Source organism: Conger conger, chromosome 9 (genome assembly GCF_963514075.1).
Source record: "Conger conger chromosome 9, fConCon1.1, whole genome shotgun sequence".
Classification (NCBI taxonomy): Eukaryota; Metazoa; Chordata; class Actinopteri; order Anguilliformes; family Congridae; genus Conger; species Conger conger.
In genome coordinates, this window is record NC_083768.1 from 7,957,523 (window position 1) to 7,972,290 (window position 14,768).

The following is a 14,768-nucleotide window of genomic DNA, read 5'->3' on the forward strand; positions in this document are numbered from 1 at the left end:
AGCAGCACTGTTACACACAGAGAGAGACGAGCAGCACTGTCACACACAGAGAGAGACCAGCAGCACTGTTACACACAGATACCATCAGCACTGTCACAGAGAGAGACCATCAGGACTGCTACAGAGAGAGACCATCAGCACTGCTACTGAGACCAGCAGCGCTGTTACACAGAGAGAGAGACCATTAGCATTGTTACACAGAGAGAGAGACCAGCAGCACTGTTACAGAGAGAGAGAGAGAGACCATCAGCATTGTTACAGAGAGAGAGAGAGAGACCAGCACACTGTTACAAAGAGAGAGAGACCAGCAGCACTGTCACACACACAGAGAGACCAGCAGCACTGTTACAAAGAGAGAGAGGCCAGCAGCACTGTCACACACAGAGAGAGACCAGCAGCACTGTTACACACAGACCATCAGCACTGTCACAGAGACACCACCAGTACTGCTACAGAGAGAGACCATTAGCGCTGTCACAGAGAGACCATCAGCACTGCTACTGAGAGAGATCATCAGCACTGTCACAAAGAGATACCATCAGCACTGTTACAGAGAAAGACCATCAGCACTGCTATAGAGAGAGACCATCAGCACTGTCACAGAGAGACCATCGGCACTGTCACAGAGAGAGAGAGAGACCAACAGCACCATCACAGAGAGACCATCAGCAATGTTACAGAGAGAGACCATCAGCACTGATACAGAGATACAATCAGCACTGTCACAGAGAGAGACCATCAGCATTCTCACAGAGACCACCAGCACTGCCACAGAGAGACCATCAGCACTGCCACAGAGAGAGATGCCATCAGCACTGCTAGAGAGAGACCATCAGCACTGTTACAGAGAGACCACCAGCACTGTCACAGAGAGAGAAACCATTAGCACTGTCACAGAGGGAGACAATCAGCACTGCTACAAAGAGACCATCAGCACTGTTACAGAGGGAGACAATCAGCACTGCTAAAGAGAGACCATCAGCACTGCTATAGAGACAATCAGCACTGCTACAAAGAGACCATCAGCACTGCTATAGAGACCATCAGCACTGTTACAGAGAGAGACCATCAGCACTGCTATAGAGACCATTAGCACTGTCACAGAGAGACCATCAGCACTGCTATAGAGACCATCAGCACTGTCGCAGAGAGAACATCAGCACTGCTACATAGAGACCATCAGCACTGTCACAGAGAGAGACCATCAGCACTGCTACAGAGAGACCGTCAGCACTGTCACAGAGAGAGGCCATCAACACTGTCACAGAGAGACCATCAGTACTGTTCAGACCTGGGTACATAGTTGTTTTGGATTCAAACACTTTTCTGTGCCCAATTATTCTCACATGATTCAATTGAGCCAAACAAGAGGATCAGAAGACGTATGGAGGTTCGAATAACTTGAGATTGACCATTAGTGCTGTTACACAGAAAGACAGGTAATCAGCACTATTATGCAATAATAGTTTTAACTGTTACACACAACTGGTAGAATGCAGCAGACAATAAATATAGTTATTTTACTCCCAAAAAGACAAGTTTGACAAGTTTGCACATTGTCAGAATAATGACTACTTCAGTTGATCATTAATAATACCAAGGCTACGAGGTAAGATATACTAAGATAGAGACAGAATATACAGTAAGAACACGTAACGACAGAAACAGGCCAATCAGCCCATCTGGTTATGTCATTTACCGAGCGTAGAGAGAGCATCTGGCACTGTATCAAGCCTGGCTAGCGGGTTCTCCACCTCTCCTGCAAGACCTGGTGATCTGTGCCACATACTGCAAGAGTGGGCTTAAACCCCCAAGAACCAGCAAGACCCCCCGGTGGGAACAAAAACACTCAAACAATGGCAAGAAGAAATCTCAGGGGGCATGCGGGTGTAGAAGGAGACTCAGTCCTCCGCTGGTTGGCCCGGGGTTAATACACTCAGAACTAAAGGGATGAAAAGTGCCTAAAAAGGTACAAATGCTTGTCGCTGGGGCAGTACCTTATGGGTACATAAAAGGATTACATAAAAATCTAGCCAGCAATATATCATTCATTTGTAAATTTTTTGCTTAGAAAACGTACTTATTTGTACCCAAAGAGAACATAAAAGAGTACTTTGAGGGTACGTTTGGGAAATTTGATCCTTGAAGAACAAAAATGTACCTCCACTGTCACTTTATTTCTGAGAATGTACAGTTAACACGCCTGTCCAAAATCACAGCTGTCCACCCATCCTTCACACTGGGGTGTGAAGGCAGTCTGGCCAATCAGTGACCCTCATTTTTCAGTTAATTACCGGAAAGAAAAGAAAAAAACAACAACAGGGGCCAGATTTGGATTCAAGGGCCAGATTTGGGTGTGCATGACCTAGACAGTCCAAGCGAAGGAATGTGCATTAATATGCCAACCGGAAGAGTCAGGTGATGCACACTGTCCACACTGTCTCATGAGACTGAACTTGGAGAGGGTTGAGGCTGGTGAGGTAGAGAACTCATGGTGGGGTACAGTAATGTACCAGCACTGCACAAGAGAGTCATTATACCTTCATGTCATATTAACTATATATATATATATATATATATATATTTATATATATATATATATATAGTTAATATCAACCGAGATTGTACTGGCAAGCAGATGTGATGTAGTTATATTGAGTAGATTAGGCACCAACACTCGCTGTCTTCCCAGACTACCTTGGGGTTCTGTGGCAGAGCTCTTAACTGGCTTGCTTCCTACCATGATATATGCTTTTTATACCGGCGTCCCCCAAGGCTAGGTCCTCAGTCCTGTCCTGTTTGTCCACTACACTACGGTAAGTGTCACGGCTCTGTTGCCTCCTTCCACGGCCTATCTAATCACTGGTATGCTGTTGACGTGTTTTTGCTGCCCCCCCCACACATCACAGCCTACAAAGCCCATATCAAACTGGCTCGACATGGCTAAACTGAGATGCTGTACTGCCAGCCGAATCCTCCCCCATTTGAGCTTTCAGTCGCACCACAGTCTCGATCTTTCCGTCCGCAAGGAGCCTCAGTGTGGTCCAGGACAACAAAACAGTCCCTCTCCTGGAGCATCACATCTGCGAACATCACGCGTGCAGATTCTTCCAGTTCAGCATCCATCCCTTTTCCACAACATTCCCTCAACTCTTCCTTACAGGGGACAGTTATTTCCATTTTCCATCTGCGAACATCACGCGTGCAGATTCTTCCAGCTCAGCATCCATGCCTTTTCCACAACATTCCCTCAACTCTTCCTTACAGGGGACAGTTATTTCCGTTTTCCAGACGATAAGGAAGACCTACTCCACCTCCTCACAGCATTCATGATAGGGAGGATGATGTGACCAAATGGCGAGAAATAATACATCACGTCTACTCTGTCTGGCTGCATCGACGGCACCACAACGCTAACATACAGCAGAGTGAATGCGGTGACAAGAGATGCAGTGCCAATTTCTGTATCTACCCACCTTACAAACTAGCTAGGAAATGAGTACACAGAAATCTGAAAACATGGCCGCCCCCTCACTTCTGCCAAAAATAAGGTGGATAGCTTTAACAGCTTGATTTAAATATTACTACCATGACTAATATCTCGGGGGGTTTTTTTTTTTCACGCACATGGTGATCAGTTCAAACGGACGGACAGCGTGGCGGATAGCTGCTCCACGGCAACCCGTGAGGTGAGCCGCGTAGCGCGGAGGAACGGTGAGTTTGTGCGGTTCCGGGTCGTCTTTTATCTCGTCCGGCAGAGACAGGATTGCATAATGCAGGGAGTCTGTCTTTTCATACGGCCCTTCCCCCGGGACGTCTCTTAAGAGGGACGTTTCGGATGCGAAACGCTCTCTACGTTTTAATTCTGAATCTCGGAGGCCAACGGTTTGTCTTCCCAACAACAGTTACCGACCAGTGCACTCCAACCTCTCTCTCTCTCTCTCACTCTTTCTCTCTTCCTCTCTCTCTTACACACACACACACACACACACAATTCTCTTTCCCCCATTTGCAGCCAGCCTTCATAAATTACAGAGCTACTTTTTTGTTGTTGCATTTTATCTGTATACATTTCAATTTAAGCAGTCGTAAAGATGGTGATAGAGGGACCCATAAGACCTATTTTTAGGCTATCCGGTAAAAACTCATTTCAGAGTGTGCCCAGTGATAGGCTCAGGACAGCTAATGCTAATGAATGTATGTTAACCTTAAAATGGGTTGAGAATCCAACACTGACCTTATGGGTCCTTATTCTAAGACTTCTCTCATCCCTATTGTGTACGCACATCCCCTATAATGTTCTGTGACTAGGGAATATATAGTTCCTTAAAATGTCCTTAGTTTACATTAGTAGTAGTACTACTATTACATTACTGTAATTAGCAGAAAGTACAGTAAGTAACCAAAGATAAAAGATTACCTATTATAATTTGTACTGAAAAAGACATTTAAATTATGTTAGTTTTCGTTGTATAATATAACATAATATCATATATATATATATATATATATATATATATATATATATATATATGTGTATATATATACATCCACACACACTCAGACTTTATTAGGTATTTATTAGACTTTGTATACTGATGTAGCCTATCCACTTATGCAGAGTTATGATGCGTTGTGTGTTCAGAGATGCTCTTCTGCATACCCCAGTTATAGTGTGTGGTGATTTGCATTACTGTCACCTTCCTATCAGTTTTGACCAGTCTGGCCATTCTCCTCTGACATCTCTCATTAGTAAGGCATTTCAGTCTGCAGCTCACTGGATTTGTTTCTGTCTACTCTACAGACTAGTGTGCGTGAAAATCCCAGGAGATCAGCAGATTCTGAGATACTCAAACCACCCTGTCTGCCACCAACAATCATTCCACGGTCATGGTCACTTAGATAACATTTTTTCCCCATTCTGATGGTTGATGTGAACATTAACTGAAGCTCCTGACGTGTATCTGTATGATTGTATGCATTGCACTGCTGCCACACAATTGGCTGATTAGATAATCGCATGAGTAAGTAGGTGTAATAAAGTTCCTAATAAAGTGCTCAGTGAGGGTATATATTATTTTTTTTCACTGTGCAAAGGTATAATTCTGAGGTGTATTCATTGTCAGCTGACATTCTCTGTTAAAGCCAACCTATCTTTGGTTTTCACTAATCGTGCTGAGGGTAAGACTAACGGTGCAATAGCTAAAACTTGTTCATCACATAAGCAGAACAAAATAAAGCCTTTTCGCGATGCAATTCCCAGAGAAAACATCGCTGTTCGACGGTATAACACTTTTTTTGGGGGGATTTCATGAATTACATTGCGTCGGAGCATGCACAGTGCCCTCCGTAATGTTAGGGACAAAGTGAGTATGCTGATACAGTATGGAACACATCTGTTGACTAAATGGCTTTAAGTCATCAAGGATCCATCGTCCTTTTGAGTTCAATGGGAAAATGTGTCACAATTATTTTAATATCTACTGCCTAGCAGCACAGTGGTCTGAGGTTTATTTGATATCGTGGACCCTTGATAACTTAATGACACTGCATCAGCTATACCTCTAACTATAGGCTAGTGTCTTAAACAATGAGGGAAAGTAGTAAAAAGTAAAATGCAAAGTCTTTAAAAGACTTGTTTTTTTTTTTTAAACGAGAAAAAAAAAACGAATGATGAAGCAATATATTCACCGAGCGAATCTGCTCTAATTTAATTCATTTTGCAAAAAAGAGAAAGAAAGCTAGATCATTAAACCCATTTAAAGTGAAGAATAAGCAATTGGAAAACACGTGTATCTTGTTAGCTTCTTGGACAAAAAACAACAATGGACATGACGGTACTGTGTTGTTGCCGTTACTATAGCAACCTCGCCTGAAATTCCAGCAGTAACGTCTGCTTTCCGACTGTACCCATGTCAAAGCTAACTGAGTCATAGCTGCTGGCTTCGCGGTACAGCCAAATACGCAGTTGGCTTGTTCTCAATCAAGGAACAGTTCGAAGTTGGATAAATGACAACTAGAAAATAAATAACTTTAGTTCATAGAACACAAACAGTTAGAAAACTAACAGTAAGCTAGCAGCATACTAAATAACTTTCCTAAATTATTGGAAGATGAGTAAAGTACGTTATGTCCTGCACTCTATGCTGCTCGTACACTGTCTTTTCACAATCACTATACTGTCTCTAAACTGCTTCATATAGTTTTTCTACTGCGTTTATACCGTTTAAATTGCTCCTCTGCGGTTTGTATACAGCTCCTGCAACCGCTATAGTGTTCCTACGCGGTCTTTACATATGGATCTCTCCGTAGCCTGTGGCCCGCTGCGGGAGAAAAACGGTCTCTTATTTCACAGTCATGTGACAGGCTAACGGCCAATCAGAGCATGCCCAGGCAGTGAAAGAGCGGAGGGAGGGACAAAACGGAGGAAGAGAATGAGGGAGAGAGCCAAAGAAAGAAAAAAAATGGAGAGGAGAAGGAAACGGCACGAGACAAAGACACGAGAGAGGGAGAGAGAGAAAGAGAGGGGGACACAGAGAGAGAAAGAGAGAGACAGAGGGGGACAGTGAGAGAGAGTATGGCTGTCACCCTGGAGCCAGGACTCAAGAGAGCGGGAGAACACACCGCTCTGACAGACAACAGAGATTTAATTAACCCTGCGGGAGGGATACCTCTCCCTCCTCCCCCTCCTCTTCCTCTATCCCTCTATCCCTCTCTCTCTTCTCTGGCTCTCTCTCTCCGGTCCTCTTGGAGGGGGGGGGGGGGGGTGAGTGGGGGGGAGCAATGACCTGTCATTTCTCATTTATCCGGTTAAAACTCCCACCCTCCCACCCCCCCAGGGCTCCCCCCGTCTCTGTGCTTTTGAACTGACCGCCCCCCCCTCCCTCCCAAGCTTAACCCCCAACACTGTAAAACCATGTGTATATATACATACTGACATAGTATGTGAGCATACGATAGAGGGAGTGTGTGTACAGTAAGTGTGTGTGTGAGTGCACTCATGTTGATGAGTGCATACAAGTGTGTGTCTGTATGTATGCATGTGTATGTATGTCTGTGAGTGCATGAGAGTGTGTGCATGTATGCGTGTATACAAGTGTGTATGTTTGTGTGACCGTGTTTATGTGTGTGTGTGTGTGTGTGTGTCCTGACCCCCACCCCCACTCTTAGCATTTATCCCTCTTCCTTCAGGCAACTCCTTGTTCCACTTTTAACATCAACTGTGTTTATGGGTGTGTTTGCATCTGTGTGTGCCTGTGAGTGCGCATGTGTGTGTGATTCTCTGTGTGCGTATGAAATAAAAATGTTTGCATGTTTGGTGAGAATGAAATTGTATATGTTCACTTATTCAATGCCCACTAACATTAAGTTCCCACATTAACAGGATGTGCGCAAACAGGTCAGAAGCTTTAACGGGGAGTAACCACACAGGTCAGCAGTATTAACAGGAAGTGCATACACAGGTCAACAGCATTAACAGGAAGTGCCCACACAAGTTGACACCATTAACAGGAAATGCCCACACAGGTTGACACGATTAACAGGACATACCCATACAGGTCATAAACAGGTCAGAAGCTTTAACGGGGAGTAACCACACAGGTCAGCAGTATTAACAAGAAGTGCATACACAGGTCAACAGCATTAACAGGAAGTGCCCACACAAGTTGACACCATTAACAGGAAATGCCCACACAGGTTGACACCATTAACAAGACATACCCATACAGGTCAACAGCATTAACAGGAAGTGTGCAAACAGGTCAGAAGCTTTAACGGGGAGTAACCACACAGGTCAGCAGTATTAACAGGAAGTGCATACCCAGGTCAACAGCATTAACAGGAAGTGCCCACACAAGTTGACACCATTAACAGGAAATGCCCACACAGGTTGACACCATTAACAGGACATACCCATACAGGTCAACAGCATTAACAGGAAGTGCATACACAGGTCAACAGCATTAACAGGAAGTGCCCACACAGGTCAACTGCATTAACAGGAAGTACCCACACAGGTCAACAGCATTAACAGGAAGTACCCACACAGGTCAACAGTAGTAAAAGGAAGTGAAACACAAAGCAAAACAGTTGGAGGAGTGCAGTGGAGTCTGGAAGTGGAGTATGTTGGCTGACAAACACACAAGAACACAATCACATGCAGATATGCCCCTATTCTCATGCATACCTCAAACCCTCTTTCTCACACTCACATGCACACACACACCTTATAAATGCCTCTCTCTCTCTCACACACACACACACACACACACACACACACACACACACACACACATACAGAGCACGTGTACTATAGCTGCATCCTTGCCCCCCACTCTCTTGCTCTCTCTCTCTAATTGACTTCTAGTTTTTTACATTTCATTTCATTTCTGATTTTCATTTTATTTCCCTGTTTCCTTTTCTCCTTCGTTAATTATTCATCCCTCCCTCTTTCCCTCCTTCCCTCTCTCTCTCAGCACTCAGAACAGAATCCATCTGTTTTTAGCATGTTTTATTCACATCTTCATTTGGACATTTCAGCATCTTTAATTGCTTCTTAAAAGGAGTAAACAGCACAGCTCCAGTAAAGCACACGGAAACTGCCTGTTAGCATTAGCATCACAGAGGAAACAGGCCTGTAAGTCTGTGCATGTGTGGCCATGTGTGTGTGCATGTGAGTCTGTGTGTGTGTGTGAGTGTGTGCTTGTGTGTGCGTGACTGAGTTACTGTGCCTGTGCATGTATGTGTGCGTGCATGAGTTTCTGTGTGTTTGTGTGTGAGTGCGCATGACTGTGTGTTTCTGTGTGTGTGTATTTGTAAGAGAAAGTGAGTGTGTGTTTGCGTGACTGAGTAACTGTGCCTGTGCATGCGTGTGTGTGTGTGTGCATGTGTTAGTGTGTGTGTTTCTGTGCCTGTGTGTGTGTGTGTGTGTGGGTTAGTGTGTGTGTTTTTGTGCCTGTGCATGGGTGTGTGGGTTAGTGTGTGTGTTTCTGTGCCTGTGTCTGTGTGTGTGGTTTAGTGTGTGTGTTTCTGTGCCTGTGTGTGTGTGGGTTAGTGTGTGTGTTTCTGTGCCTGTGTGTGTGTGTGTGTGCATCCAGATCTTTATTACCGGGGCATGGGCAGATGTTTCTGAATTCCTGTTACTCTGTCCCTCGTGGGAGATGTAAGTGTGTAAGTGTGTAAGTGGGAGTGGGCGAAACAGATACATTCCAATCTCTGCTTTTCCCCCTCAGTGACTACAGCCCCATCCTCATCATCATCATCATCATCATCATCTGTCCTGTCTGCTCACCCCCTCTGGTGCACAGTGTCCCCATTGAGGAGCACAATGCGGAACAAACGCAGGCCAGGCTGAATGGGATTAGCAGCCGCGGCTCAAGAGGGAAGCGCAACAACAACAGGCCCGAGCCAACTGAAGCAGAGCTAGCGGACTGAAGCAGAGTTAGCAGACTGAAGCAGAGCTAGCAAACTGAAGCAGAGCTAGCAGACTGAAGCAGAGCCAGCGAACTGAAGCAGAGCTAGCGGACTGAAGCAGAGCTAGCGAACTGAAGCAGAGCTAGCAGACTGAGGCAGAGAGGAACAGCGAATGAAGCAGAGTGAAGCAGGCAATTGCAGGCAAGTGTAAAAAAGACCAAAGCAACTAGTGAAGCAGAATGGAGCAGCTAGCGATTGAGATGTGTGTCCAAGATGGCTGACTTTAGCTAACATTCGGCAACGTACTTCTTTCTGTCCGCCACAAACATTAGCTAACAATTTGAAAAGTGTAGTGTGCAGTGAAACAAGAATGGCTGCCAATGGGGCAGATATGAAGAGAACAGAAGTTGACAATCATTCGGCAGTTATAACACACCTTAATATTTGCTCCTACCTTTGAAAAAAAAAATCCCAGATGGGCTAGCAAGGATCGTTAGATCTTAGTCACGTCCATTTGAGGCGGCCTGTAGCATAGTGGTTAAGGTATATGACTGCGACAGGCAAGGTCGGTGGTTCGAATCCCAGTGTAGCCACAATAAGATCCGCACAGCCGTTGGGCCCTTGAGCAAGGCCCTTAACCCTGCATTGCTCCAGGGGAGGATTGTCTCCTGCTTAGTCTAATCAACTGTACGTCGCTCTGGATAAGAGCGTCTGCCAAATGCCGTTCATGTAATGTAATGTGATGTATTAAAAAGGCGCCGGTGACGAACTGAATGGAATGTTCCATCGCCGGATCGTTCGACAGTGTCTGGCTGTCGCAAACACGTCAGGCTTAGCGACGCAGTTCCTGAAGCGGACGGACAGGTCTGTGCTGAGGCTTCCTTTCTCCACGGTGACCGCCGTCCCCGGCCTCACCGACCTTTCACCTCCACATAGCTCTTAACTGCAGATTCTGCGTGTGATGTCCAGCTTCAGACGTGAACCCGTCAACATCCCCGCGCTTCAGACATGAACCCGTCGACATCCCCGCGCTGTACGTGAGGAAACAGGACAGCCCCCCCATAACAGCACCGCTACGGTCATCACATTCCTCAGGCGCAGAGTCCAGCACTCTGTCCGCTGCCCCACGCTGCTGTAATAACAATGTTGGAATAATGACATGATCCTCCCTCTCTCCCTCCTTCCCTGTCTCTTTCTCTCCCTAAATCTCTAATAAGGAGCAACAGTTAATTAGCGAGCCAGCCTCCTCTCCCACACATGTCCTGACACACGCACACACGCGAACGCGCAGGCACACACACACACACACACACACACATGTATGCACATACTGCACGCACACCTTCAAACTAAATTCTTATTTCCTCACTAACTCCATTTACAACACGCAGGTCATGAACAATTTCATCTGCATTTTAAAGAAAAGGACATTGTAGTTAATACGGTGTGGTGAGTTCTGAAACTGCCCTTTATTGTACGATGTGGTGAGTTCTGAATCACCACTCTATGGTGCGGTGAGTTCTGAATCTGCACTCTATGGTACAGTGTGGTGAGTTCTGAATCTGCACTCTATGGTACGGTGTTGTGAGTTTTGAATCTGCACTTTATGGTACAGTGTGGAGAGTTCTGGTCTGCACTCTATGGTACGGTGTGGTGAGTTCTGAATCTGCACTCTATGGTACGGTGTTGTGAGATCTGAATCTGCACTCTATGGTATGGTATTGTGAGTTTGAATCTGCACTCTATGGTACGGTATTGGGAGTTCTGACTCACCACTCTATGGTGCGGTGAGTTCTGAATCTGCACTCTATGGTACGGTGTGGTGAGTTCTGAAACTGCCCTTTATTGTACGATGTGGTGAGTTCTGAATCACCACTCTATGGTGCGGTGAGTTCTGAATCTGCACTCTATGGTACAGTGTGGTGAGTTCTGAATCTGCACTCTATGGTACGGTGTTGTGAGTTTTGAATCTGCACTCTATGGTACAGTGTGGAGAGTTCTGAATCTGCACTCTATGGTACGGTGTTGTGAGATCTGAATCTGCACTCTATGGTTTGGTATTGTGAGTTTGAATCTGCACTCTATGGTACGTATTGGGAGTTCTGAATCTGCAGTCTATTGTACGGTGTGGTGAGTTCTGAATCTGCACTCTATGGTACGGTATTGTGAGTTCTGAATCTGCACTCTATTGTACGGTAAGTGAGTTCTGAATCTGCACTCTATGGTACGGTGTGGTGAGTTCTGAATCTGCACTCTATGGTACGGTATTGTGAGTTCTGAATCTGCACTCTATGGTGTGGTGAGTTCTGAATCTGCACTCTATGGTACGGTGTTGTGCGTTCTGAATCTGCACTCTACGGTATGGAGTTATGAGTTCTGAATCTGCACTCTACGGTACAGAGTTGTGAGTTCTATAGACATGGCATGAGCAAGGTTTAACGGCTCATGTGGAGTGTGCTCAACAACATGTAGAGATTCCACACTGCAGAGCTCCTCATACAAACCAGTTTGCCAACTATTTGGAACCACGTGCGACAGGTGGCTGGTGCCATTCTTTTTCGTTACATTTATTTTCTTGTCCACCCAAAACCCCCAAAGTAACGCGGCCCGTGTTTTCCCGACTCCCGCTCCAGTCATTTGGACAACTTGTTATATTTACACGCTCGCGCTGAAAACTGAAAAGCCAGCAGCTTGGCTTCAGCTCATCAGTCAACACTGTTGCGGCTGTGTGGGTGGCCAGAGATGCCATATTTTGTGTGCATTTTGTACTTAGGATCAGTTAATGCGAGCTGCGTCAATCCATCTGCTTCCTCGATGATTCACAAAGAATTTTACAAATCTTCACAGGTTTTTTCCGAATCAATACAGACGTCTCTCAACTCCAAGCTGAATTGAATGTCACAACCAATGTACCTGCATTTTTACGAAACAGCGCACTTCTTTTTTTCAGGTTTTCAGTGTAATTCTTGCAGAATCCTACGGTACGGTAAAGTGACGTCTGATCGGGCTCACAATTATGCCGCAACAAAAACCCCACCACACTGTACACAGACATTACATTACATTACATTATTGGCATTTGACAGAGGCTCTCATCCAGAGCGACGTACAGCTGATTACACTAAGCAGGAGACAATCCTCCCCTGGAGCAATGCAGGGTTAAGGGCCTTGCTCAAGGGCCCAAAGGTTGTGCGGATATTATTGTGGCTATTCCGAGGACCAAACCTCCGACCTTGTGGGTCCCAGTCATGTACCTTAACCACTACCTTAACCAAATTTCGATACTTCCATTTAGACAAAACCCCTTCTTCTAAGGATTTGTAGGACTGCCTTAAAAATCTAATGTAATTGGCAAAACCAACCGTTTTTAAAAATGCAGAGTTCTAGAACTCCACTGCTTTCAGTTCTATAGTGATTGTTACATCAGCATTGCAATGTCCAGTTAAGAACATTCTGATCGCATATTGAATGATCTCACACCTTAAAGGGTTAAGGCACCTTTCTAGGCAGCATTCTATAGCAGCACTTACATGCCGGCATAGCCAACCTCTTCTACTGTCTCGCATTGATCACATGACCTCTCCTTTTATAGCGATCACGTGACTTGTACCTCTCGCCGATCACATGACCTCTTCCGTCTAATAGTGATCAGGTGACCTCTGCCGTCTCGATAATCGCATTACATCTGTCTCGCAGCGATCGCGTAACTGCTCCCGTCTCCGCGATCACATGACGTGACCTCTCCTCTCGCAGTGATCACATGGACCTCTCCTGCCAACTGTGAAGGCAGCACCCATTTTCTTTTGGGGTTGTCGGTGTGTTTGTGCTGACACGTTTCAATGGCCAGGCTGTGAACACGCACGGTTAACTTAGTCAGAATCCGTCTCAGCCTTTTATCACTGACAATGAACAGTCATTCAGCTCATTTACATGTGATGTTCATTAATTAAATTTTTCTGTAGTTCGGTCAAAAAACAGATAAGACTTTTCTGTGTTTTTAATTATGTTCAAATGTGACTGAACCAGGGCCGGGATGAACCCCGGCTGTAGTTCGCACTGTCAGTCAGATTTGTGCTGGTCAGGCCCAGCTGGTTGAATGGACAGTGACAGTCAGCGCCCAGGTCTGAAAGTATTCCTCTAGCACAGCCAAGTTGTTTTGCGGAGCCCTGTTCAGCGGGTGCCAGCGGAACCAGGTCATCATGTCCGCAGCACCAGCAGGCGGCAGTTCAGTTCCCACACCGGCCCGTTCATTGCTAGGAGTCTTCACCACGCCGGACGCACGCGCCAGCCTCGTCCGAATTCACGCCCGCCCGTGAAAACTTCAAACTAAATTTAGTCCCCGGGTGCCAAACACAGTCAAATGCTTTTCATAAATCAATGTGACAATAAAAGATTGTCGCCACGGCAATAATTAGGATTTAGTTTAACTCTGCAAATGGGGGGGACAGACGGGTTAGGTCCCGGTAGGGTTGCCAGATTTTTTTAATTAGCCAAAACTGGATACAACACGCACAGCTGGAATTATAAATTCAAACGAGGTCAGGAACTCTCGGACTGGGGCGGGGGGGGGGGGGGGGGGGGCTCGGTCCTGGCATCTGACCGAGTGAGTCGTTGACGGGCAAATTCATTACAAACTCTCCCCCTCCCCCTAATTACTCATACCGGACATTACATTGCACTGTCCGGTCGGGACCACAAGCAGGACCGACTGTAATTCAAATTTTTCATGAATTTAAACCTGAATATGCGTTCGAAAAACCAGATGTCTGGCAACCCCTGGTCCTGGGTGTGAGTGAGGCGGTGTGGGGTGAGATTCTCGCCCCCTGCATCTGCAATTCAGGTGTCGCTCCGGTTTTGGCTATCTGTGACTGCTATTAATACACACTTAAAAAAACACGTAAAAAAAAAAAGTGGGAACCCTGTGATTCCATAGGAGAACCATGTCAAGTTCAAGGGGTTCTTTGTCTCCCATTCTCTGTATGGGAGTTTTCACACCAGAAGGGTTCCATAAAGAAATAAAAAAGGTTTCCGCTATGGAATCAAGCCAAAGAACCCTTTCAGAAACCTTTTTTTCTGAGAGTGTAGTCTTATGTTTTTTCTGATTTTGTATTTCGGTTCTTGCTTTAGCGGAGCTAACTTGCACGAGGGCTTTAGCGATGTTGCATCTATTCCCCATTGGACTGGGAACATTGATTGCCAGCTCTGGCCCTATTGCTCAGAGTCAGAGCCACAGTCACCTTAACCAGGTAAACGGAGTCCTGGTTCTCCTTTGTACTGCAAGTTGCTCGGGATAAGAGCATCGACTAAATTAATAAAACATTAATAAACAGGACACAGCTCATTTGTGCTTTCTA

At 45.6% G+C, this 14,768-nt stretch overlaps 1 protein-coding gene across 2 annotated transcripts in view; it reads right to left on the bottom strand.

The window, feature by feature from the left end:
• Positions 1-14,768, bottom strand: part of LOC133136968 (kin of IRRE-like protein 1) — a 54,237-nt gene that overhangs the window by 20,572 nt on the left and 18,897 nt on the right. The gene's annotated exons all lie outside the window — the stretch shown is intronic.